Genomic DNA, 26,636 nt, shown 5'->3' with positions numbered 1-26,636 from the left:
TGCCCCATGGGCCACCCTCTTGCCACCCCTGGCTGGGATTCATTGGGAGACAGTCTCTACGTGTTCTCCAGAACACAGCTGCCTCTTCACAGAGAGCTCTTCCTTCACTCATGGAGTCATGACGAGCCCATCAGGAGGTGCCCAAACCCAGGAGGGCAGGCTGTGCCGGACCCCTCTCCCACAGCCACAACCCGGGGGTGAGAAGCCTCAGAGTTGTCATATCTGTCTCTCTGTCTCCCTCCCTGCCTCCCTATCTCTACCTCTGTCTCCATCTCCATCTCCATCTCCATCTCCATCTCCATCTCCATCTCCATCTCTACCTCCATCTCTCTCAGGCCCCACATGCAATCCACCAATAAATCCTGTTGGCTCTACTTTCAGAAGAGATGCAGAATCCAGTCACATCTCACCACCTCCGTTTCACCACCCGGGTTCACGAATAAAGGAATGACAAGTGCATCGAGGAGAGGGCCTCCTGAAAAGATGCTGTTTGAGCTGAGGACCTGAATGACGAGAAGCGGTCAGCCTTTTGGAGACCCGGGGGAAAGAGCTTCCAAGAAGCGACCCCAGTGTAGAATGGAGGACGGGACAACTGGGTGAGCCTGGGATGGAAGTAGAGTCAGAAAAAACTGAGAACAAGGGTGGGGCAGGCAAAGACCCTCACCCAGGGGCCACTCTCCCAAGAGCTGGCTGTGAAGGCGCTGAGAGACGCTTCTGGCTGCATCTGTAGAGCAGCAGGAGCTCTGGAGGGCTTCACGGAGGCGGTAACATCTTCACACTGTGAAAAAAAAAATCCCTGCCCAAAAACCAGGGTGTCTCCCCTACACTCGGGCTCCTCTACACACAAGTAAGGTCCCAGGGTCAGGCCTGGGAGGACTGAGTCACTGTCTGAGCTCCCAGTAGCAGGAGCAAGTCCAGAAGCCCAGGCCCCTCCTCGAGCCTGTAAGCCCCGCCCCATGCTCCCCAGGGGGAGGAGCCTAGCTAGGGGCGTGTCCGGGGGAGGCGCCAGAGGCTCCTGTGAGTCCTCAGGATGCACGTCCACTCCTGGGCTGTGCTCCCCGACGGCCCCCACCAGCCAGACCAGCCCTGCCCCAACCGCCAGGGCCCACCCAGAAGCAAGGGGCAGAGGCATGGGCCCCAGGGGGCCGGGCTGCAGATCGCAGAACCCCCACTGTCCAGCAAGGTGACCCCAGCACGGCGGGGGATGGCGGCGACGAGCCCTGCAGGACAGATCCAGCCACAGACCAGGGCTGCGTCCTCAGAGGCTGCAGACCACATGTCTAAGACCCCTGGAAGCTGGAAGATCCCGTCATTTAAGAAGCCTTCAAGGTTACAGCCCCCAGCAGCCAGCTCCCTGTGCAACTGACAAGACCCCTTCCCCAGAGGAGGTGAAACCCAGGAGCCACCCAGAGCCACCTGCCCTGTCCAGAGAACCACAGCGCCCACAAGCGTGAGGCAGTTTCCAAAGCCACTCCCAAAAGCCACCTTCCTACCCTTGTTCCAGGACGATGAAAATGTCTCACCTCCCATGTACCTCACAGGGCAAGAGAGATGTGCCCCCAAGGAGACCCGAGGCTCCATAAGGCAGTCTGCAGCGTCTCCCCATCCAGAAGACAACAAACACATTCAGGCCCGCAGGGTACCCCTCTAGTGCCAGGCAGGCAGGTGTTAAAGCACGTTACCCGGTAAGGGACGGGAGCTAAGTTCTGGATGTCTTGGATGTGTAGCTGCCTAGGGGCTGCGGCGAGGCCGGAGAAGAGCCGGGGCGGGAGCGATGCTCAGCCAGGATGAAGGGTCTTAATGTCACCCCCGGAGGATTCTGATCAGGAATTAAGGAAAGGAATTGAATGTCTCAAATTTAGCCACAATTCTCCACTGTTCCTGGAAGGAAACACTAGACCTTACGTGATTGTTTGGGGGTGGAGGGAACTCTCTTAAATTCATCAGTCAGGTGAGCAGTATGCAGAGCAACTGACAGAACCAGGGCACAGGATCAAGATACAGGATACAAGGTGCAAGGTACAGGATTCTAGACCAGGATGGAGGATATGTGATGAAGGATGCAGGACCAGGATGCAGGACCAGTATGAAAGATGCAGGATTCAGGATGCAGGACCAGGATGAAGGATGTGAGATGAAGGATGCAGGATGCAGGATGCGGGACCAGGATGAAGGATGTGAGATGAAGGATGCAGGATTCAGGATGCGGGACCAGGATGAAGGATGTGAGATGAAGGATGCAGGATTTGGGATGCAGGATGAGGATGAAGGATGTGAGATGAAGGATGCAGGACTCAGGCTGCAGGACCAGGATGAAGGTTGTGAGATGAAGGATACAGGATTCAGGGTGCAGGACTAAGATGAAAGCTGTGAGATGAAGGATGAAGGACTCAGGACACAGGAGCAGTATGAAGGATGTGAGATGAAAGATATAGGACTTAGGATGCAGGACCAGGATGAAAGATGTGTAATGAAGGATGCAGGATTCAGATGCAGGACCACGATGAAGGATGTGAGATGAAGGGTGCAGGATGCTTAAAACCTGCTCATCATTCCTCATCTCCTATAAGATAAAGGGCAACTTCTTCAGCTAAGAATCCAAAGCCTGCTATCCAGTCTGGACCACCTTTCCCAGGCTCACCTCCAGCCAAGGCCCCACATACCCTCCTGTTCTCCAAGCACAGAAACTCTATGTCCTGGGCTTTGGACAATCCTGCCCCTGACCAGGCTGGTGGACCCTTAGACACCAGGGGAGCACCCAATAGGGAAGCAGTACGGTGGCAGGAGTCTCCGTCCCCTCCTGGAAAATGGGGAGGCAAGGGGATGGCGGGATAAGATCACACCCGTTTAGCGTGACAGCGGGCTTCCCAGGGCTTCCTCGGCTCTTCACGTCACTGGTCACCTGGGACTAGTTCCTGGGGCCAGGATCTAAGACAGTCGGCACTTTGCACATCCCTGGCCGCGGGGGATGTTACGGTTCCAATCAGAGTGAGTCTCGGGGTTCCTGGAATGGAAGGTCCCTCCCATGGGCACCCCAGGAAGAGACACCGTCCATCCCTAGGAGGATATGGTATGAGGAGGGGCGTCAGAAAGAGCTGCAGCGCATGAATCCAGCATTGGGAGGTAGCGGAGCCAAAAGAATCACAGGAGATTAGAGCTGGGTTTTACTGGATCAAACCTCAACTCCAGCCAGCTTATCTCTGTGTTTGTCAGTAACCTACACCAGGAAGTTCCCCGTAGAATTTAATCCAGTTTAAGCAGGTTTTCTGTCACTTACCCACAGGTTCCTAGCGGGTCCCAGCTGCCCAGCCCTGGGTCTGGGTGCGGTAAGCACTCGGTCAGTGATGGCTGCTCTCCCCGTGGCTCCGGGCAGATGCCGCTCCCTGTGGCTCCGGGCAGATGCCCTCCTTGCAGTTTTAGTCCAAAGTGTGCAAAGGCATCATCAAGATGACTCCTTCTCCCTGAGGACAGGCTGCTGGCGACCCTGGGCTCCTCTCTCACGTGCCGGGCACGCGGCGGCGTCTGCTGGGCTCTGCCTTCTCTTCAGGGCTTTTGCTTCCAGCTTCCAGCTTCAGGGGCTTCCTCTCTGTTTCTGTGACTTTCTCTCTGTCTCTCTCTCTCCATATTCATCCCAATTATAAAGGACTCCAGTAAGAGGATTAAGACCTGTCGGGAGCATGCATCAATGGAAATAACCTAATCAAAATGTCCCACCTGCAATAGGTCTACACCTACGGGGATGGATTAGCTTTAAGAACATGATTTTCTGGGATCCCTTCAGCCTCATTCCCCCACACTTGCCCATACCTGTTCCCTGTGCTTCCTTGAATCCACAAGACAGACGTCTTCTAAGTGGGCATCTTTGTAGCCCAACACGCATGACGGCTCAAACATGTAGGCTGAGTTAACATGGAATCGACATGAAGTGCAGAAGCAGGTAAGCACACCGTGAATCAGCCGGCATGCCAGTTCTCACTGGACCCTCTCAGCAAGAAAGAGGGCATGAAGTTGTCGGGAGAGGGTTTTGAAGAAGAGAGAGTCGGGGCTGCAGCAATTTGGAGAATCGCTGTTCCGTGAATGCTCACCCCCTTCACCCCTAGCCTGGTGAGGACTTCCATGGGGCCGCCCGGGGTCCTTGGACATCACAGACTGGGGTCTGACTCCCACATGGGGGCCAGTTTCGGGTGAGCGATTGCTATAGTGGAAGATCCGGAGAGGGCTGCCCACCACGTACAGCCTCCCCTCCCCGGGCCCCCAGGACCGAGGCTGTGTGATGCTCCCACGGACCACACGTGGCACAGCCGGAACCACCCGGAGCCCCACCCGAGAGGACCAGGGCCTCAACAGGCAAGTCCGTGTGCAGCGAACCTGCAGAGGGACAGAAGCTACGGTGCCGTGAGGCCGCAGAGGGGAAAGGGCACCTGCGTCACATCACAGATGCTGCATCAGAAAAGTCCAACAGGGAACCTTCGAGGAACCCATCAAGGAGCCCACAGGAGACACAGAGCTTCCAACAGCTGCCAGGCCGAGAGCATAAGGCAGGCCACCCAGTCGGCAAGGCGAGGAGGAGGGTGGGAAAGGAGCTGCAGGTGGAGAACACAGAGATGAAGCCAACCGCACCACGTCCCCCGGCACTGGGGGCAGGGAGGAGACGGGACATGGAGCTGCACTTGGAGTTGAGATCACACCGTCTGAACCCGGACATGTTGATTTCTGTCTGAGGCCTGGGACCAGCTGGAGGGGGACAAGACCTCCTCCAGCCAGATACACTTAAGGGGACAGTTAGGAGAAAAAAATTCATTGCATTTTGATTGCATTGCGAGTGGGGTTTGTTCACCGAATCAATGTTGCACATGTTTTGGTTTCCATCAGCAAAGAGCAAATGTGCCACACCCTCACCAACACAGAGTTTTATACCATGCATTTATTTTTTATAATTTAATAACTGTGTGAGGCGGTACCCCATTATTTTGGTTGGCATTTCTTTAATTACTTACAAAGTGAGACAAACACATCTTGAGATATTGGTTGAGTGCTTTCATTTTCTTTTAAATAAACTCCCTTTTTACCTGCTTTGAATGCTTTATCCTGCCCTAATATTTATATTCATTTGCCCCATCATTTTTATGGAACATGTTATTTCCCAACTGCGGCTCTTTTTTATCTCGATTGAGTCCTGTTTGATTTAACCTAGTCGCTTTTATTCTCAACCCCCACTGCATTGCTGGGTCAAAGAACAGCCTCCCGAGCATACCACTAGAGTTTCGAGCTGGTAAAGACCCCCACAATCTCAGACAAGATTCTTACCTCCCCCGCTAAGAATCAAGGCCCTCGGATATGTAAAATGGAAATAATAATTGAAAGACCATGAGCTACCAATGTAAAGTTCATTGCACATGGTAAGCATTTTTAAATCTACATTCTTATAGTATCACTAATGTCTCTGATTATTTTCTTCCTTCCAGAAGACAATATGCAACTATTTTTCCATTGCATTTTTAGTAAATCTTTTATTCAGGAATTCTTCATCATGTCAGAGATATGACGTGGATGAAGATTTCTATTTTCCTAAATGATTTAATGGTCCTACATGTAGGAACACATGACTTTTGTGAATTTATTTTAAAACCTGGAAGTTGCTTCACTATTTCTTTTTTTCTTTCAGTCTTTGGCCCTTGGCTGCAGGGGTTGGCATTAAAACCACACTCCTGGGTTGTAGCTTTTTTAACTCTGATCCATGCAGGCCCTTGATGTATTTTTCCCCAGTCAATGGTCCCGTCTTCCCCACTCCCACTGCTGGCCACGTCAGCTTCCCTGTGGATTACACGGTACCCTGCTTTGTGTGTTGTTCACTTACGTAAACAATGTTGGACTATAAACTTCTTTCCGTTCCACTTTGTTCTCCCATCTCTCTTTTCAACTATTTTTAAGTGTACAAGTCAGTGCTCTTAATTACATTCACAATAATTTGCTACCATCACCACCATCCATTATGGGAACTTTCTCATCACCCCAAACAGAAACCCTGTACCCAGTAAGTATTAATGCCCCATTCTCCTCTTCCCCCTCTCCCAGGCCCCTAGAAATCTCCAATCTACTCCTGTCTCCATGAATTTCTGTATTCTACATAGACCATGTAAGTGGAATCCCAATATTTGCGCTTTTGCATCTGGCTTCTTTCACTCAGCATGATGTCTTCAAGGACCATCCACATTGTAGAGTGATCAGAACTTCAGTCCTCTTTATGGCTGAGTGATATTCCACTGTATGGTTGTATGACGTTCTGTACGTCCATTCGTCTGTTGATGGGCACTTGAGTTGCATCTACCCTTTTTTTTTTAAACTGGGCCATTTTAATGTTTGGATTTTTTTTTTTTTTTTTTTTTACAACATAATAGATAGTTTTCTTGGTGTCTGGAGAAATGTAAGACTGATAGTATTCAGAAACATGAGAGTAATGGTGGTTTTCCTGATTGGTACGTAGTCTTCAGCAAGTAGAAGGAGTTGTATGGAATGGCTGTTAAACGAGGAAGGCTGCGTTTATGCCTCCATCACTTTCAGGATTGTTGGTCACCCGGGCATATTTCCCCAAATAACCTAGCCTCTTTGTGTCACAAAGCCCAGCTCACTCACATTCACTTCAATGACAGTCCCTTCAGTGATAACTCCCACAGCTGTGTATAGTGGTGATGAGGGTTCTTCTCCCCACCAAGTATCAGCAAGCAAAGGTGGTCTCCATACAGAGTGCGTTACATGCACCTTCTTTTTTTTTTAATTAAGTTCAGTTTTATTGAGATATACTCACATACCATGCAATCATCCATGGTGTACAATCAGCTGTTCACAGTACCATCATACAGTCATGCATTCATCATCCCAATCTATTTTTGAACATTTTCCCTACATCAGAAAGAATCAGAACAAGAATGAAAACCAAAAGTAAAAAAGAACACCCAAATCATCCCCCCATCCCACCCCATTTGTCCTTTAGTTTTTATCCCCATTCCTCCACTCATCCATACACTAGATAAAGGGGGTGTGATCCACAAGGACTTCACAATCACACTGTCACCCCTTGTAATCTACGTTATTATATAATTGTCTTCAGGAGTCCAGACTGCTGGGTTGGAGTTTGGTAGTTTCAGGTATTTACTTCCAGCTATTCCAATACATTAAAACCTAAGAGGTGTTATCTATATAGTGCATAAGAATGTCCACCAGAGTGACCTCTCGACTCCATTTGGAATCTCTCAGCCACTGAAACTTTATTTTGTTTCATTTTGCATCCCCCTTTTGGTACATGCACCTTCTTGAAGTGTAAGCCCGTTGGTCTAATGAAGCTTTCTTATTTGGGTGGTTTTTGTGTAAAGCCATCTCCAACAAAGCAGACGCTAGTAACAGTCCTCTTCCACGCTTTCTTCTTTCTCTTTCCTGTTTGAATAACTTGTAATACTTCTGTTTCTCCCTGGGCATGGACTTTGGACAGAAGGACTTCCCATGTCCTCACTTTCTCTTTTCGTTTTTGTTTAATCATTTTGGAAAGCACTTCAGCTCCGCCTGCCCTCTCCGTCCAGCAGAGGCAGGGGCTGCACCCTGTGGGGACTTCTCATCACTCTTCTGTTTGGTATTTCTCTTTTCATGCATTTTGATAGACTTTTCGTTTGTATTTTCTCTGCATGGCGCTGTTTATGGTAGAGCTTACCTTCGGACTGTTATCTTTTTTGCCTTCTTTGAACATTCCTGAGCCCCTCCACTTTCTCTTCCTCTGGTTCTCGTGGTCATCCAAGCGATACCCACAGCGTTTACACTGTAACTCGGCAAATTCACCTTGGGGCATGGTGGGTGCCACAGAGCCACCGGGCGCAGCCACCGGGGGGTGAAGAAGTGGCCAATTTTCGGGTCTCAGAGACCCAGGAGCCGACTCCACGCCACTTGCGACTCCTGTGAACACGCTGCTGTGAACGTCGTCGCTCACTGGCCCCGCGGAGTGGCTACAGCCGTCTACACCCCACCTGTGTGCCTGGAGCTCCCGGCACATCCCCGCCGACATTCCGTGCCTTCCGATTTTGTCGCGCTCTCCTGGGTGGACAGGTACCTCACTGTTCAATTTCCATTTCCCTGCGGTGTGTTTAGGTCTCTTCCAGCACTGCTGGCCGTTTGAACTTCTCCTTCTGAGAGCCACCTCTTCCTCTCCTTTCCCATTTTGCTGTTGGGTTTCATCACCTTTTACTTTTTGATTTGCAGAAGTTCTTTATATATGCTAAGCAGTAATCCCTTAGCAGTTGTAGGCATCATAAATATCTTTGCCCGGCCTGCCCTCTGTTGACTTGGTCTTTCAAGTTCTTCATCAGATAGACTTGGTTTTGATTTAACCAAATCCACCCATTTTTCATCTCCCAGTTTGCAGTGTGGGGAGTTCGGTTTAAGAAATCTCCCCCCAGCCCTAGGTCTCAAAGATGCCATCCTACTTATTCTTCTGCTATCTTTAAAGCTTTTCCTTTCAGCTGTAGATATTACTACTATTATTATTTTTGTTATTATTATTATAGAAGATGTGGGTTTACAGAACAATCATGCATAAAACACAGGATTCCCGTACACCACCGTATCATTAACACCTTGCATTGATGTGGAACATTTGTTACAGCTGATGAAAGCACATTTTTATAATCATATATTAACTTTAGTCCATGATTTAACTTAGGGTTCACTGTTTGTGTTTTACAGTCCCGTGGATTTTTTTTTAAATTTTTATTCTACTGAAGGTCTTTAATCCAACTAGAGGCCACCTGGGATACTGGGGTGAAGTACAAGTCCAGCTTTACGTGAGCCCGCTTTCCCAGTCTCATCCACTAAGCAAACTGTCCTCTCCCTGCTTTCTTCGTAGTGTCACCTTTGTCACACATCAAGATCTGCTTTGAACTGCCTGTGCTATTGATTTCTAGGTTTATCCCCTTTCGAAGGCCACAACCTCTGTATTGTGTGGTAACCTCTGCTTCAGGGAACCTCCCCACCCCTCCTCTACTCTTACTTTCCAAAACTGACTTAACTCTTCTTATACCTCAATTCCTCTATGTCATTTTCACAATGAATTTGTCAAATTGCTCTATGATTCAAGCTGGAATTTTGGCCAGGATTTCATTTGATGCAAAGATGAATTTTTCAGAGTAGTGAGGGCTTTGTAACATTAAGAAATCTCATCCATGCACAAAGTAAACCTTTTTATTTAGCAATATCTCTTTTTATGTCCTCTACTAGAATGTTAAATTTCTCTGCAGAAAGGTCCTATGCATCCCTCGTTAGGTTAGGTTAATTCCAGGATGGTTTTTAGGTTCTGTGCTATTGTAAAGGGTGATTTATTTCCTAGTTGGGTGTTGCTGATATACAGGGAGGCCGCTGGTGTCTACAAGCTGATCGTGTATCCAAAAACCTTGCTTAAGCTTCTTGTTAGTTCTCTTATTTTGTCTATTGATTTCATTCAGTTTTATATTTGTGTGATGTTATCATTTGCAAATAATGAGAATTTAATCTCTTTCTTTCCAACTCAGATAGGTCTTCTGTCATTTTTTTTCCTTAGAACATTAATTAGTCAATATGGTGGGAATGACATGGGCAGTTTTGCCCAGTCCTGATCACAGTGAGAAAATGTCTAAAGACTCCTCACCAAGTATCCTGCCTGCCGTAGGCTTTTGGGATAGAGTGGTTGTTATGAATCTAAGGACATTTCCTTCCATTCCCAGCTTTGTGATCATTTTAAAAAATCACACCCAGTCATTAGACTGTGTTTCTCTGAGTCTTTTAAAACCACTGAAATTAGAATTCTTAGAAATACAAATGTAAAAATCCGGAGTGCACATTTTCTCATGAACACCTAGAAAAATTTAAAGGAACCACCAGTAAGGAGAGGAGGGTGAGAGGCCAGCTTGGGATGCCAGCTGCTCCCCCAACCCAGGTCCTGCAGTTGTGTCGGGGGGGGGGGGGGCTCTAAACATGCAGCACTAAAACCAGACAGGAGAGAGAGGACACTCCCGACAGGATGCAGAGGGGAGACGGCTGCTGGGATGGAGGAGTGTTGCGTGTGGCAGGAGTTTACAGAACAATCATGCATAAAACACAGGACCCAGAACTGCAGCGTTTGTGCGCTTCACGGAGGAGGAGAGCGGTGCCTGGGCCCGTGTGCTGAGATGCGGGAGAGGGTCGGTGCGGCGTGAATGGGGCCCCTGCACCCGCCTCCCGCACTCACCAAGCGTCCACCCCGCAGCCAGAGGAGAAGAGCTCTTAGAAGAGAGTGTCCCTGAGCGGGAGGCCACTGGGTCAGGGGCAGCTCAGAGCAGCCCCCACGCTCAGACCACTGGGGCTTGCTTTAGGATTTTGCCCTGGGGCATCCCAAGACATCCCAGGATAAGATAACTGATGTCCCCAGAGAAAACTGACAATCGTGTCTTCCACTGAACTAAGAGCTTGAGGCAGCAGCTCTAAACCGACAGTCCACCAGCAAGCTCAGGTGTGGATTCTCATATGACTGGCTGCATGTCTTAAACTCTTGGAAAGAGACTGCCTGGGAAGGGCACGTGCCGTACAGTGACCACAGACCCCACCACTCCCTGTGCTCAACATCTGACCTGATTCATTCTTGTTACATACCTGGCCTCTCTGGGCCTTTCAGTTTGCAGACTGCACTTGAACACAACTGCAGGCTCCTCGTGCCTTTACTGATCCGATAATGGTTAGTCTGTGATTTGTGCACAGGTCCCCCTGGGGACAGTAATGTGATCACCAGAGAGGTGTCTCTTTCTCTTTCAGGACCTCTACACAGGGTGGGTCAGAGCTGAATCAGAGCATGACCCCGAAGTGGGGGAAACAAGATCCCTCTCCTCTTTGAGTTTTCTCTCTGTAACTGGCTACAACATCGCACAAACCCACTGAAGAGTGTCCTGCCAGAGCCCTCGGGAAAAGGGACTCTAACTGGGCTCAGACAATCAAATCTGAGCGAACCCCGCAGAGAGTCTGTCAACTTAACTGCCTGGTGGTGGGAATGGGACTAACTCCAGCCTGGTGAATTCATGAGAGAGGCACTGGTTCAACTCAACAGTCTCCAAATTTTATATATGCACAAAACATATGACAGCAGAATCTCATTTGCTCCCAAGGAACCTTAAATTTCTGAAGAAGAAGTCACCAACCCAAGTACAGATGACAAAAACAAGTGAGGTTGGACAGGTATAAGAAAAATCTCACTACCTCCTCCGTATATCTCCATTTTTTGCAAGAGACATGGCTAGAGAGACTTGGACTCATAAAATGAGAAAAATAGCAGCTTGAGTGTGAAGATGAGTGGCAGCCATCAATCAGAAAAATGCTGCTGCAGGGATAGGAGAGCTGTGTTGACAGGTCTTACAGTTTCCAAGCAGTGGAGCAATTAATTTCTAAATGAGATCTTCTGACTTTAAAAGAGCAACTCATTAAAAACAGCACTATGTTGGGTTCAACCATTTCCAGCCATGATGGAGTAATCAACATCAGACTTCTTCCTTGAACAGCCATAAAAGTGGACAAAATATAACAGGCAAATGTTGTCAGGCATGGGGAAATAACCAGCTCAGGACTCCAATCCCAGATAGAAGGAAGCACGTCGGGCAATCCCATGTTCACTCTGTTTCTTGACCTGGAGACAATTTCCTACCTGCACCGAAGGTGGATCCCTAACATACTAGCAGAGGGAGCACAAATCCTGAGCTAGGGAGGTGGAGATTGGAGTTTGAGGCTGTTGAAACACCTGGAACTTAAAGATTTGGGAAGCATAGAGGAGGAGACCATGTAGAGTAGTTTTTGGCCGAGAGCTGGGCTGCATATGTGCAAGGAAGGACTGAAAGATGTAGCAGAACACAGTTAACACTTAGTTGAAAGCGGAACTAAGATACTAAATGTTACACAGTGCCGGGAGGCACTGGAGCTCTGACCCCTTCAGAACAAAGCAACCTCATTAAGACACTCATCTAGACACCATATATCCCACATTTTATGAAGAGTGACCATATCCTACAGAAGTGTTTTTCTACTCGGGTGGCTCAAAGAACATGTGGCAATGTTAGGGAACATTTTTGACAGTCATGACTAAGGAAGTGCTACTTCTGTCTGGTGGGTAGAGACCAGGGATGCTGCTAAACATCCTACAATGCACAGGATGGTCCCCCACAACCGACAATTATCCAACCAAAAATGTCAGTAGGGCCAGTGTTGAGAAATCTAGCTCTAGAGTAAGTGCTACTCGAGACCCTGTGGTAGCCTGCCTCCCAGATGGTCCCTAATGACGTCCACCTCCTATAATTCATGCCCCATGGAGAAATGCCAGTGAGGAGGAACAGAGGCCTCTGGCCAACAGCCAGCGGTGAGCAGAGACCTGCCAAAAATCACATGAGTGAGCTTCAGCCTTAAAATGACTATATCCCCAAATAACAGCTTGACTAAAACCTTGTGAGAGAACCTAAGCCAGAACTACCCAGGTAAGTCACTCCTGACACCTAGAGATGGTGTATGATAAATGGTGTCTTTTAAGATTCTAAGCTTTGGAGTAATTTGTTACACAGCAATAGATAACTAATACAACCCTGCTCTAACAAAACCAAGTCTCAACAGGATCAAGGAGAGCCACCAGAAATTAATTGCCTGCTGTAACAAAACTCAAAACTCCTTATAGGTTAAAAAAAAAAAACAAAAAAAAACCATAATCCAAAAGCCTTACAGTGTATAAACCACAATGTCAAGCGTACAATAAAAAATGACTAGATACCCAACGAGGCAACAAGAAAATCTGACTGATAATCAAGAAAGAAAGCAATTGATAGAAACAGAGCCATTAGGATCTGCAGATCAGAACTTTAAAAGAGCTAGTAGAGCTATTACATGTTTGAGAACATAAAGAAAAATACGATCTTAATGAGTGAACAGATGGGGAACTTCAGCAGAGAAATAGAAATTATAAAAGAGAAACAAATAGAAATTATAGAACTTGGCAATATCAGAAAATCAAAAATTTACTAGACTGGCTTAAAAGCAAATTTAAAAGAGTCAGTGAACTTGAGAAAGATTCATAAAAATTCGGTCTGAATAAAACATAAAAAATGATTTTGAAAACAAGAACAGAATCTCAGTGACATGAGGAACAATATAAAGCAGCTTAATGTGTGTAATTCAAGTCTCAGAGGAAAGCAGTAAGCAAATGTGAAGAAAACACTTTGAAAAAATAGAAATTTTCCCAAACATGCTGTATTAGTTAGGGTTCTCTAGGGAAACAGAATCAATGAGAGGTGTCTCTGACTATCAGATTTGTAAAAGTGACTCACGCGACTGTGGGTATGCATGAGTCCAAATTCTGTAGAGCAGTCAGCAAACTGTCAACTCCAAGGAAGATGTCCGATGAACTCCTCAGGAAACGAACCGGCAACTTTGATGAACTCCTCAGGAAATGCTTCACTGGGCAGCCGAAGAAGAAGTGAAGGTCCTCTGTCTGTCTTGCTTATAAGTCTTCAACTGATTAACTGGATTAAATCCAGCCAATTGCATTCTCTCATTGTGGAAGGCACGCCCTTTGGTGAGTCATCAGTCACAGCTGCAGTCGATTGACTGATGATTTAATAAACCAGCCTGTTGGTTTATTAACCAGCCACAAACGTCCTCACAGCAATTGTTAGGCCAGTGTTTGCTTGACCGGACAGCTGGGTACTATCACCTGGCCAAGTTGACACATGAACCTAACCATCATACATGCCAATCCAAGAGGCTCAGTGACTCCCAAGCAGGATAAAATACAAAGGAAATCACATGTAATCACGTTATAGTCAAACTGCTGAAAACTAAAAATAAAGAGAAAAATTTGAAAGCAGCCACAGCAGAATGACAAAATAAATACAGGGAAAGAATGACACAAACAACCGTTTTCTTCTCATTTGAAACCATGGAAATTATAAGATGAAAAAATGACACTGAAATAAAAAACAGGAAAAAACTGTAACCCAAGGATTCTATATCCAAAAAAAATTCTTCAAAACTGAAGGTTAAATAAGACATTTCAGAATGTCAAAAGTTGAAAAAATTGGTTGTCAGCAGAGTTGTACTACAAGAAATACTGCAGGCAATTACTAAGGCTGAAAGGAAACGACACAAGACGGAACCACATGTCTATGGGAAGGAATGATAAACACTGGAAATGGTAAACATGTGAACTGAAAACACTAGCTTTTCCCTTGATTTCTTTAAAAGACAAATGACTATTTAAAGCAGAAGTAATAGAATTATAAGGTGGTGTTTATAATATACATAGAAGTAAAATTGTGACAATGCCACAAGGGATGGAGATGAAAATGAAATTATACTGTTATTAGGTCTTCACATTTGTGAAGTGTCAGTAGTAAAGTGCGAAGTAAAACAATATTAATTCTAAGTAGCCTATGGTAAATTATGAATATATATTGTAATGTCTAGAACAACTACTAAAAATATATTAAAAAGAGGAATGGCCAGTATACCAGTAGAGGAGATAAAAAAGAATACAACAAAATACTCAATTACCCCAAAAGATGGCCTCAAAAGAGGAAGAGAAACTCAAAGCAGATGGGACAGATATAAAACCTGTATTAGAATTAAATCCAACCACATCAATAATTTAGTGTAAATGAGCTAAACACTTTAATTAAAAAGCAGCTATTTATCAATGAGAGCAAAAGTTGATTCTTTGAAAAGATGAATAAAATTGACAAATGTTTAGATACACTGAAAAAGAAAAAGGAGAGAGGACACAAATAAGCAAATTTAAAAAGGAAAGTGAGGACATAAGAACCAACCTTACAGAAATAAAAAGAATTATAAGAGGATACTGGGGGCGGGGCAAGATGGCAGACTGGTGAGCTGTATGTTTTAGTTACTCCTCCAGGAAAGTAGGTAGAAAGCCAGGAACTGCGTGGACTGGACACCACAGAGCAATCTGTCTTTGGGCATACTTCATACAACACTCATGAAAACGTGGAACTGCTGAGATCAGCGAAATCTGTAAGTTTTTGCGGCCAGGGGACCCGCGCCCCTCCCTGCCAGGCTCAGTCCCGGGGGAGGAGGGGCTGTCAGCTCCAGGAAGGAGAAGGGAGAATTGCAGTGGCTGCTCTTATCGGAAACTCATTCTACTGATTCAAACTCCAACCATAGATAGACTGAGACCAGACACCAGAGACTCTGAGAGCAGCCAGCCCAGCAGAGAGGAGACAGGCATAGAAAAAAAACAACACGAAAAACTCCAAAATGAAAGCAGAGGATTTTTGGAGTTCTGATGAACACAGAAAGGGGAAGGGCGGAGATCAGGCCTTGAGGCGCATATGCAAATCCCGAAGCAAGGCTGATCTCTCTGCCCTGTGCACCTTTCCTTAATGGCCCTGGTTGCTTTGTCTATTAGCATTTCAATAACCCATTAGATCTCTGAGGAGGGCCGTTTTTTTTTTTTTAAATCCTTTTTGCTTTTTCTAAACCAATTACTCTAAGAAGCTCAATACAGAAAGCTTCAAAGAATTGAAATTTGGGCACGTCAAGTCAAGAGCAGAACTAAGAGAGCTCTGAGACAAAAGGCAATAATCCAGTGGCTGAGAAAATTCACTAAACAACACAACTTCCCAAGAAAAGGGGGGTGTCTGCTCACAGCCACCATCCTGGTGGACAGGAAACACTCCTGCCCATCGCCAGCCCCATAGCCCAGAGCTGCCCCAGACAACCCAGTGTGACGGAAGTGCTTCAAATAACAGGCACACACCACAAAACATGGGCGTGGACATTAGCCTTCCCTGCAACCTCAGCTGAATGTCCCAGAGCTGGGAAGGGGGAGCAGTGTGAATTAACAGAGCCCCATTCAGCCATCATTTGAGCAGACTGGGAGCCTCCCAACACAGCCCAGCAGCCCAGAACTGCCCTGGGGGGACGGCACTCACCTGTGACATAGCACAGTCATCCCTCAACAGAGGACCCGGGGTGCACAGCCTGGAAGAGGGGCCCACTTGCAAGTCTCAGGAGCCATACGCCAATACCAAAGACTTGTGGGTCAGTGGCAGAGACAAACTGTGGCAGGACTGAACTGAAGGATTAGACTATTGCAGCAGCTTTAAAACTCTAGGATCATCAGGGAGATTTGATTGTTAGGGCCACCCCCCCTCCCCGACTGCCCAGAAACACGCCCCACATACAGGGCAGGCAACACCAACTACACACGCAAGCTTGGTACACCAATTGGGCCCCACAAGACTCACTCCCCCACTCACCAAAAAGGCTAAGCAGGGGAGATCTGGCTTGTGGAGAACAGGTGGCTCGTGGACGCCACCTGCTGGTTAGTTAGAGAAAGTGTACTCCACGAAGCTGTAGATCTGATAAATTAGAGATAAGGACTTCAACTGGTCTACAAACCCTAAAAGAACCCTATCAAGTTCAGCAAATGCCACTGAGGCCAAAAACAACAGAAAATTATAAAGCATATGAAAAAAACAGACGATATGGATAACCCAAGCCCAAGCACCCAAATCAAAAGACCAGAAGAGACACACCTAGAGCAGCTACTCAAAGAACTAAAGATGAACAATGAGACCATAGTACGGGATATGAAGGAAATCAAGAAGACCCTAGAAGAGCATAAAGAAGACATTGCAAGACTAAATAAAAAATGGATGATCTTATGGAAATTAAAGAAACTGTTGACCAAATTAAAAGATTCTGGACACTCATAGTACAAGACTAGAGGAAGTTGAACAACGAATCAGTGACCTGGAAGATGACAGAATGGAAAATGAAAGCATAAAAGAAAGAATGGGGAAAAAAATTGAAAAACTCGAAATGGACCTCAGGGATATGATAGATAATATGAAGCGTCCGAATATAAGACTCATTGGTGTCCCAGAAGGGGAAGAAAAGGGTAAAGGTCTAGGAAGAGTATTCAAAGAAATTGTTGGGGAAAACTTCCCAAATCTTCTAAACAACATAAATACACAAATCATAAATGCTCAGCGAACTCCAAATAGAATAAATCCAAAAAAACCCACTCCGAGACATATACTGATCACACTGTCAAACATAGAAGAGAAGGAGCAAGTTCTGAAAGCAGCAAGAGAAAAGCAATTCACCACATACAAAGGAAACAGCATAACACTAAGTAGTGACTACTCAGCAGCCACCATGGAGGCGAGAAGGCAGTGGCACGATATATTTAAAATTCTGAGTGAGAGGAATTTCCAGCCAAGAATACTTTATCCAGCAAAGCTCTCCTTCAAATTTGAGGGAGAGCTTAAATTTTTCACAGACAAAGAAATGCTGAGAGAATTTGCTAACAAGAGACCTGCCCTACTGGAGATACTAAAGGGAGCCCTACAGACAGAGAAACAAAGACAGGACAGAGAGACTTGGAGAAAGGTTCAGTACTAAAGAGATTCGGTATGGGTACAATAAAGGATATTAATAGAGAGAGGGAAAAATATGGCAAACATAATCCAAAGGATAAGATGGCCGATTCAAGAAATGCCTTCACGGTTTTAACGTTGAATGTAAATGGATTAAACTCCCCAATTAAAAGATATAGATTCGCAGAATGGATCAAAAAAAATGAACCATCAATATGTTGCATACAAGAGACTCATCTTAGACACAGGGACACAAAGAAACTGAAAGTGAAAGGATGGAAAAAAATATTTCATGCAAGCTACAGCCAAAAGAAAGCAGGTGTAGCAATATTAATCTCAGATAAAATAGACTTCAAATGCAGGGATGTTTTGAGAGACAAAGAAGGCCACTACATACTAATAAAAGGGGCAATTCAGCAAGAAGAAATAACAATCGTAAATGTCTATGCACCCAATCAAGGTGCCACAAAATACATGAGAGAAACATTGGCAAAACTAAAGGAAGCAATTGATGTTTCCACAATAATTGTGGGAGACTTCAACACATCACTCTCTCCTATAGATAGATCAACCAGACAGAAGACCAATAAGGAAATTGAAAACCTAAACAATCTGATAAATGAATTAGATTTAACAGACATCTACAGGACATTACATCCCAAATCACCAGGATACACATACTTTTCTAGTGCTCACGGAACTTTCTCCAGAATAGATCATATGCTGGGACATAAAACAAGCCTCAATAAATTTAAAAAGATTGAAATTATTCAAAGCACATTCTCTGACCACAATGGAATACAATTAGAAGTCAATAACCATCAGAGACTTAGAAAATTCACAAATACCTGGAGGTAAACAACACACTCCTAAACAATCAGTGGGTTAAAGAAGAAATAGCAAAAGAAATTGCTAAATATATAGAGACGAATGAAAATGAGAACACAACATACCAAAACCTATGGGATGCAGCAAAAGCAGTGCTAAGGGGGAAATTTATAGCACTAAACGCATATATTAAAAAGGAAGAAAGAGCCAAAATCAAAGAACTAATGGATCAACTGAAGAAGCTAGAAAATGAACAGCAAACCAATCCTAAACCAAGTACAAGAAAAGAAATAACAAGGATTAAAGCAGAAATAAATGACATAGAGAACAAAAAAACAATAGAAAGGATAAATATCACCAAAAGTTGGTTCTTTGAGAAGATCAACAAGATTGACAAGCCCCTAGCTAGACTGACAAAATCAAAAAGAGAGAAGACCCATATAAACAAAATAATGAATGAAAAAGGTGACATAACTGCAGATCCTGAAGAAATTAAAAAATTATAAGAGGATATTATGAACAACTGTATGGCAACAAACTGGATAATGTAGAAGAAATGGACAATTTCCTGGAAACATATGAACAACCTAGACTGACCAGAGAAGAAATAGAAGACCTCAACCAACCCATCACAAGCAAAGAGATCCAATCAGTCATCAAAAATCTTCCCACAAATAAATGCCCAGGGCCAGATGGCTTCACAGGGGAATTCTACCAAACTTTCCAGAAAGAACTGACACCAATCTTACTCAAACTCTTTCAAAACATTGAAAAAAATGGAACACTACCTAACTCATTTTATGAAGCTAACATCAATCTAATACCAAAACCAGGCAAAGATGCTACAAAAAAGGAAAACTACCGGCCAATCTCCCTAATGAATATAGATGCAAAAATCCTCAACAAAATACTTGCAAATCGAATCCAAAGACACATTAAAAAAATCATACACCATGACCAAGTGGGGTTCATTCCAGGCATGCAAGGATGGTTCAACATAAGAAAATCAATCAATGTATTACAACACATTAAAAACTCGAAAGGGAAAAATCAATTGATCATCTCAATAGATGCTGAAAAAGCATTTGACAAAATCCAACATCCCTTTTTGATAAAAACACTTCAAAAGGTAGGAATTGAAGGAAACTTCCTCAACATAATAAAGAGCATATATGAAAAACCCACAGCCAGCATAGTACTCAATGGTGAGAGACTGAAAGCCTTCCCTCTAAGATCAGGAACAAGACAAGGATGCCCGCTGTCACCACTGTTATTCAACATTGTGCTGGAAGTGCTAGCCAGGGCAATCCGGCAAGACAAAGAAATAAAAGGCATCCAAATTGGAAAAGAAGAAGTAAAACTGTCATTGTTTGCAGATGATATGATCTTATATCTAGAAAACCCTGAGAAATCAACGATACACCTACTAGAGCTAATAAACAAATTTAGCAAAGTAGCGGGATACAAGATTAATGCACATAAGTCAGTAATGTTTCTATATGCTAGAAATGAACAAACTGAAGAGACACTCAAGAAAAAGATACCATTTTCAATAGCAACTAAAAAAATCAAGTACCTAGGAATCAACTTAACCAAAGATGTAAAAGACCTATACAAGAAAACTACATAACTCTACTAAAAGAAATAGAAGGGGACCTTAAAAGATGGAAAAATATTCCATGTTCATGGATAGGAAGGCTAAATGTCATTAAGATGTCAATTCTACCCAAACTCATCTACAGATTCAATGCAATCCCAATCAAAATTCCAACAACCTACTTTGCAGACTTGGAAAAGCTAGTTATCAAATTTATTTGGAAAGGGAAGATGCCTCGAATTGCTAAAGACACTCTAAAAAAGAAAAACGAAGTGGGAGGACTTACACTCCCTGACTTTGAAGCTTATTATAAAGCCACAGTTGCCAAAACAGCATGGTACTGGCACAAAGATAGACATATAGATCAATGGAATCGAATTGAGAATTCAGAGATAGACCCTCAGATCTATGGCCGACTGATCTTTGATAAGGCCCCCAAAGTCACCGAACTGAGCCATAATGGTCTTTTCAACAAATGGGGCTGGGAGAGTTGGATATCCATATCCAAAAGAATGAAAGAGGACCCCTACCTCACCCCCTACACAAAAATTAACTCAAAATGGACCAAAGATCTCAATATAAAAGAAAGTACCATAAAACTCCTAGAAGATAATGTAGGAAAACATCTTGAAGACCTTGTATTAGGAGGCCACTTCCTAGACTTTACACCCAAAGCACAAGCAACAAAAGAGAAAATAGATAAATGGGAACTCCTCAAGCTTAGAAGTTTCTGCACCTCAAAGGAATTTCTCAAAAAGGTAAAGAGGCAGCCAACTCAATGGGAAAAAATTTTTGGAAACCATGTATCTGACAAAAGACTGATATCTTGCATATACAAAGAAATCCTACAACTCAATGACAATAGTACAGACAGCCCAATTATAAAATGGGCAAAAGATATGAAAAGACAGTTCTCTGAAGAGGAAATACAAATGGCCAAGAAACACATGAAAAAATGTTCAGCTTCACTAGCTATTAGAGAGATGCAAATTAAGACCACAATGAGATACCATCTAACACCGGTTAGAATGGCTGCCATTAAACAAACAGGAAACTACAAATGCTGGAGGGGATGTGGAGAAATTGGAACTCTTATTCATTGTTGGTGGGACTGTATAATGGTTCAGCCACTCTGGAAGTCAGTCTGGCAGTTCCTTAGAAAACTAGATATAGAGCTACCATTCGATCCAGCGATTGCACTTCTCGGTATATACCCGGAAGATCGGAAAGCAGTGACACGAACAGATATCTGCACGCCAATGTTCATAGCAGCATTATTCGCAATTGCCAAGAGATGGAAACAACCCAAATGTCCTTCAACAGATGAGTGGATAAATAAAATGTGGTATATACACACGATGGAATACTACGCGGCAGTAAGAAGGAACGATCTCGTGAAACATATGACAACATGGATGAACCTTGAAGACATAATGCTGAGCGAAATAAGCCAGGCACAAAAAGAGAAATATTATATGCTACCACTAATGTGAACTTTGAAAAATGTAAAACAAATGGTTTATAATGTAGAATGTAGGGGAACTAGCAGTAGAGAGCAATTAAGGAAGGGGGAACAATAATCCAAGAAGAACAGATAAGCTATTTAACGTTCTGGGGATGCCCAGAAATGACTATGGTCTGTTAATTTCTGATGGATGTAGTAGGAACAAGTTCACTGAAATGTTGCTATATTATGTAACTTTCTTGGGGTAAAGTAGGAACATGTTGGAAGTTAAGCAGTTATCTTAGGTTAATTGTCTTTTTCTTACTCCCTTGCTATGGTCTCTTTGAAATGTTCTTTTATTGTATGTTTGTTTTCTTTTTAACTTTTTTTTTCATACAGTTGATTTGAAAAAAGAAGGGAAAGTTAAAAAAAAAAAAAAAGAAAGAAAAAAGACAAAAAAGGAAAAAAAAAAAAAAAGATGTAGTGCCCCCTTGAGGAGCCTGTGGAGAATGCAGGGGTATTCGCCTACCCCACCTCCATGGTTGCTAACATGACCACAGACATAGGGGACTGGGGGTTTGATGGGTTGAGCCCTCTACCATAAGTTTTACCCTTGGGAAGACGGTTGCTGCAAAGGAGAGGCTAGGCCTCCCTGTATTTGTGCCTAAGAGTCTCCTCCTGAATGCCTCTTTGTTGCTCAGATGTGGCCCTCTCTCTCTGGCTAAGCCAACTTGAAAGGTGAAATCACTGCCCTCCCCCCTACGTGGGATCAGACACCCAGGGAAGTGAATCTCCCTGGCAACGTGGAATATGACTCCCGGGGAGGAATGTAGACCCGGCATCGTGGGATGGAGAACATCTTCTTGACCAAAAGGGGGATGTGAAAGGAAATGAAATAAGCTTCAGTGGCAGAGAGATTCCAAAACGAGCCGAGAGATCACTCTGGTGGGCACTCTTACGCACACTTTAGACAACCTTTTTTAGGTTCTAAAGAATTGGGGTAGCTGGTGGTGGATACCTGAAACTATTAAACTACAACCCAGAACCCATGAATCTCGAAGACAGTTGTATAAAAATGTAGCTTATGAGGGGTGACAGTGGGATTGGGAATGCCATAAGGACCAAACTCCACTTTGTCTAGTTTATGGATGGATGTGTAGAAAAGTAGGGGAAGCAAACAAACAGACAAAGGTACCTAGTGTTCTTTTTTACTTCAATTGCTCTTTTTCACTCTAATTATTATTCTTGTTATTTTTGTGTGTGTGCTAATGAAGGTGTCAGGGATTGATTTAGGTGATGAATGTACAACTATGTAACGGTACTGTAAACAATCGAAAGTACAATTTGTTTTGTATGACTGCGTGGTATGTGAATATATCTCAATAAAATGATGATTAAAAAAAAATACACTAGAAGCATGCAACAGCAGATGTGAACAGGCAGAAGAAAGAATCAGTGAACTAGAAGGCAGGATTATTGAACTCTTACAGACAGAAGAACAGAGAGAAAAGAATGGGGAAAAAATGAGCAGGGTCTCAGGATTCTGAATGACAGTGCAAAGCATGCAAACATACACATCATGGGTGCCCCAGAAGGAGAAGAGAAGGGGAAAGTGGCAGAAAGAATATTTGAGGAAATAATAGCTAAAAATTTCCTAACTCTTATAAAAGACACATATATACATGTTCAAGAAGCACAATGTACTCCAAACAAAATATATCCTAATATATCTACTCTGAAACACATATTAATCACAATGTCAAATGTCAAAGATAAAGAGAGAATCCTGAAAGCAGCAAGAGAAAATCAATTCATCACACACAAGGAAACCACAAAAAGACTCAGGGCTGATTTCTCATCAGAAACCATGAAGGAGAGAAGGCAATGATGTGATATATTTAAGGTACCGAAAGAGAAAAACTGCCAGATGAAACTGTCCTTCAAAAATGAGAGTTTAAAATATTCACAAATAAACAGAAGAAGAGACAGTTCATCAGCAACAGACCTGCCCTACAAGAAATACCAAAGAGAGTTCTGCAGGTTGGAAGGAAAAGACAGGAGAGAGAGGATTGGAGTGGAATGGAGAAATGAAGATTATCAGTAAGGGTAACTAAAAGGGTAAAAAGAGAGACAAAAAAAGATATGACATATAAAAACCAAAGGGTAAAATGGCTGAAGTAAGTAGTGTCTTTATAGTAATAACATTGACTGTTAATGGATCAAACTCCCCAATCAAAAGAAACAGATTGGCAGAAAAGGTTTTTTAAAAAAGCATGATCCAACTACAGTTGTTTACAAGTTACTTACTTTAGAACCAAAGACACAAATAGGTTGAAAATGAAATGTTAGAAAAAGATATTCTATGCAAACATGAAAGAACATGGATAGCTAAACTAATATGGGACAAAAAAGACTTTAAATACAAAACTGTTATAAGAGTTGAGGAAGGACACTATATATTAATAAAATGGGCAATCCACCAAGAAAAAATAACAACCATAAATATTTATGCACTTAACCATGGTGCCCCAAAACACATGAGGCAAACACTGGCAAAACCGAAGGGAGAAATAGATGTCTGTACAATAATATTTGGAGACTTCAATAAACCACTCCCATCAATAGATAGAAAATCTATACAAGGATCAATAAGGAAACAGAGAACTTGAATAATATGATAAATGAACTAGACATAACAGACATTTACAGAACATTGCCCCCCCAAAAACAGCAGGGTATACATCCTTCTCAGGTCTGCACGGATCATTCTCCAAGTCAGACCACATGCTGGGACACAAAACAAGTCTCAAAAAATTTAAAAAGATTGAAATTATACACAGCACTTTCTATGACCATAAAGGAATGAAGCTGGAAATCAATAACAGACAGAGAACTGGAAAATTCACAAATACATGGAAGTTAAACAACACACAGACAATCAGTGGATCAAAGAAGAAATTGCAAATAAAATCAGAGATGAGATTTGTGATTTGTCCCCATAGAAATAAAAAGGATAATAAAAGCATACTCTGAACAATGTATGCCAACAAAATAGATAACCAGATGAAACGGACCAGCTCCTAGAACAGCCTACACTGACTCGAGAAGAAACAGAAGACCTCAATAGACCAATTACAAGGAAAGAGATTGAATCAGTCCTTAAAAACTCCCAACAGCTAGAAGGAAAGAGCTGAAATGGTGGAACTGTAACCCATAACATTCTTTGAAATTTGCTCTATAGTTACTCATTAAACTTTACTTCGAAAGTTTTCACCTGTCTGTGTATATCTTATACTTCACAATAAGGAAATAACCAAAACTGTGGAAACATAACCCATAACGTTCTTTGAAACTTGCTCACTACTTGTTAAATCATACTTTGAAAGTTATCACTGGTCTGTATATACGTTAAATTTCACAATAAAACATGTAATTTCAAAAAAACTCCCAACAAAGAGAAGCCCAGGACCAGATGGCCTCACAGGTGAATTCTACCAATTTTTCCAAGTAGAATTAATACTAATCCTGCTCAAACTCTTCCAAAAAATTGAAGAGGATGAAAACTACCTAACTCATTCTATGAGGCCAACATCACCCTAGTACCAGCCAGAGAATGATACAAGAAAAGAAAATTTCAGACCAATTTCTTAATGAATATAGATGCAAAAATCCTCAACAAAATACTTGCAAACAGAATACAGAATACAACAGTACATTTAAAGAACCATACACCATGATCAAGTGATGTTTATCCCAGGTTTGCAAGGGTGGTTCAATATAAGAAAATCAATTAATGTAATATATCATATTAACAAATAGAAGGGGGAAGCCACATGATCATCTTGATTGATGCAGAAAAGGCATTTGACAAAATCCAGCATGCTTTCTTGATAAAAACACTTCAAAAAACAGGAATAGAAGGAAACTTCCTCAACATGATAAACGGCATATATGAAAAGCCCACGGGTAACATCATACTCAATAGTGAAAGTGTGAAAGCTTTCCTTTTACTAGGTGGAGCGAGACAGGGATGCCCACTGTCACCACTGTTATTCAACGTTGTGCTAGAAGTGCTAGCAAGAGCAGTTAGGCAAGAGAAAGAAATAAAATACATCCAAACTGGAAAGGAAGAAATAAAACTTCCACTATTTGCAGAAGATATGAATCCAATATATATAGAAAGTCCCCAAAATATCAACAACAAAAGCTACTAGAGCTAATATATGACTTCAGCAAAGTGGCAGGATACAAGATCAACACACAAAAATCAGTAGTGTTTCTGTATACTAGTAATGAGCAATCTGATGAGGAAATCAAGAAAAAAAATTCATTTACAATAGCAAGTAAAAGAACCAAATATCTAGGAATAAATTTAACCAAGGATGTAAAGGACTTCTCCACAGAAAACTACCAAATAATGCTAAAAGAACCAAAGAAGACGTAAGTAAATGGAAGGACATTCCATGTTCATAGATTAGAAGACTATCATTACAATGTCGATTCTACCCAAATTGATTTACAGATTCAGTGCAATCCCAATTAAAATCCAATAGCCTGCTTTGCAGAAATGGAAAAGCCAATTATCAAATTTATTTTGAAGGATAAGAGGAACCAAATAGTCGAAAACATCTTGACAAAGAAGAACGACATTGGAGGACTCACACTTCCTGACTTTAAAACATATTACAAAGCAGCAGTAGGCAAACCAGCATGTTACTGGCATAAAGATAGATATATTAACTGAGGGAACTGAATTGAGAGTTCAGAAATAAACGCTCACATCTATGGCCAATTGGTATTTGACAAGGCTGTCAAGTCCACTTAACTGGGAAATAATAATTTCTTCAACAAATAGTGCTGGGAGAAGTGGATATCCATATGCAAAAGAATGAAAGAGGACTCCTATCTCACATCATATACAAAGATTTACTCAAAATGGATCAAAAACCTAAATATAAGAGCCAGGACTATAAAACTCCGAGAAGAAAATGTAGGGAAGTGTCTTCAAGATATTGTGGTAGGCCAGGGGAGTGAATCTCCCTGGCAACGTGGAATATGACTCCCGGGGAGGAATGTAGACCCAGCATCGTGGGACGGAGAACATCTTCTTGACCAAAAGGGGGATGTGAAAGGAAATGAAATAAGCTTCAGTGGCAGAGAGATTCCAAAAGGAGCCGAGAGGTCGCTCTGGTGGGCACTCTTACGTACACTTTAGACAACCCTTTTTAGGTTCTAAAGAATTGGGGTAGCTGGTGGTGGATACCTGAAACTATCAAACTACAACCCAGAACCCATGAATCTCGAAGACAGTTGTATAAAAATGTAGCTTATGAGGGGTGACAATGGGATT

At 43.1% G+C, this 26,636-nt stretch overlaps 1 pseudogene; it reads right to left on the bottom strand.

The window, feature by feature from the left end:
• Positions 1-6,520: 6,520 nt before the first annotated feature.
• On the bottom strand, positions 6,521-7,837 carry LOC119520117 (annotated as a pseudogene).
• Positions 7,838-26,636: the final 18,799 nt, after the last annotated feature.

This window comes from Choloepus didactylus, chromosome 24, assembly GCF_015220235.1.
Source record: "Choloepus didactylus isolate mChoDid1 chromosome 24, mChoDid1.pri, whole genome shotgun sequence".
In the NCBI taxonomy this organism is placed as follows: domain Eukaryota; kingdom Metazoa; phylum Chordata; class Mammalia; order Pilosa; family Megalonychidae; genus Choloepus; species Choloepus didactylus.
The sequence above is the reverse complement of the archived record's forward strand: the minus strand, read 5'-3'. Positions and strand labels throughout refer to the sequence as shown.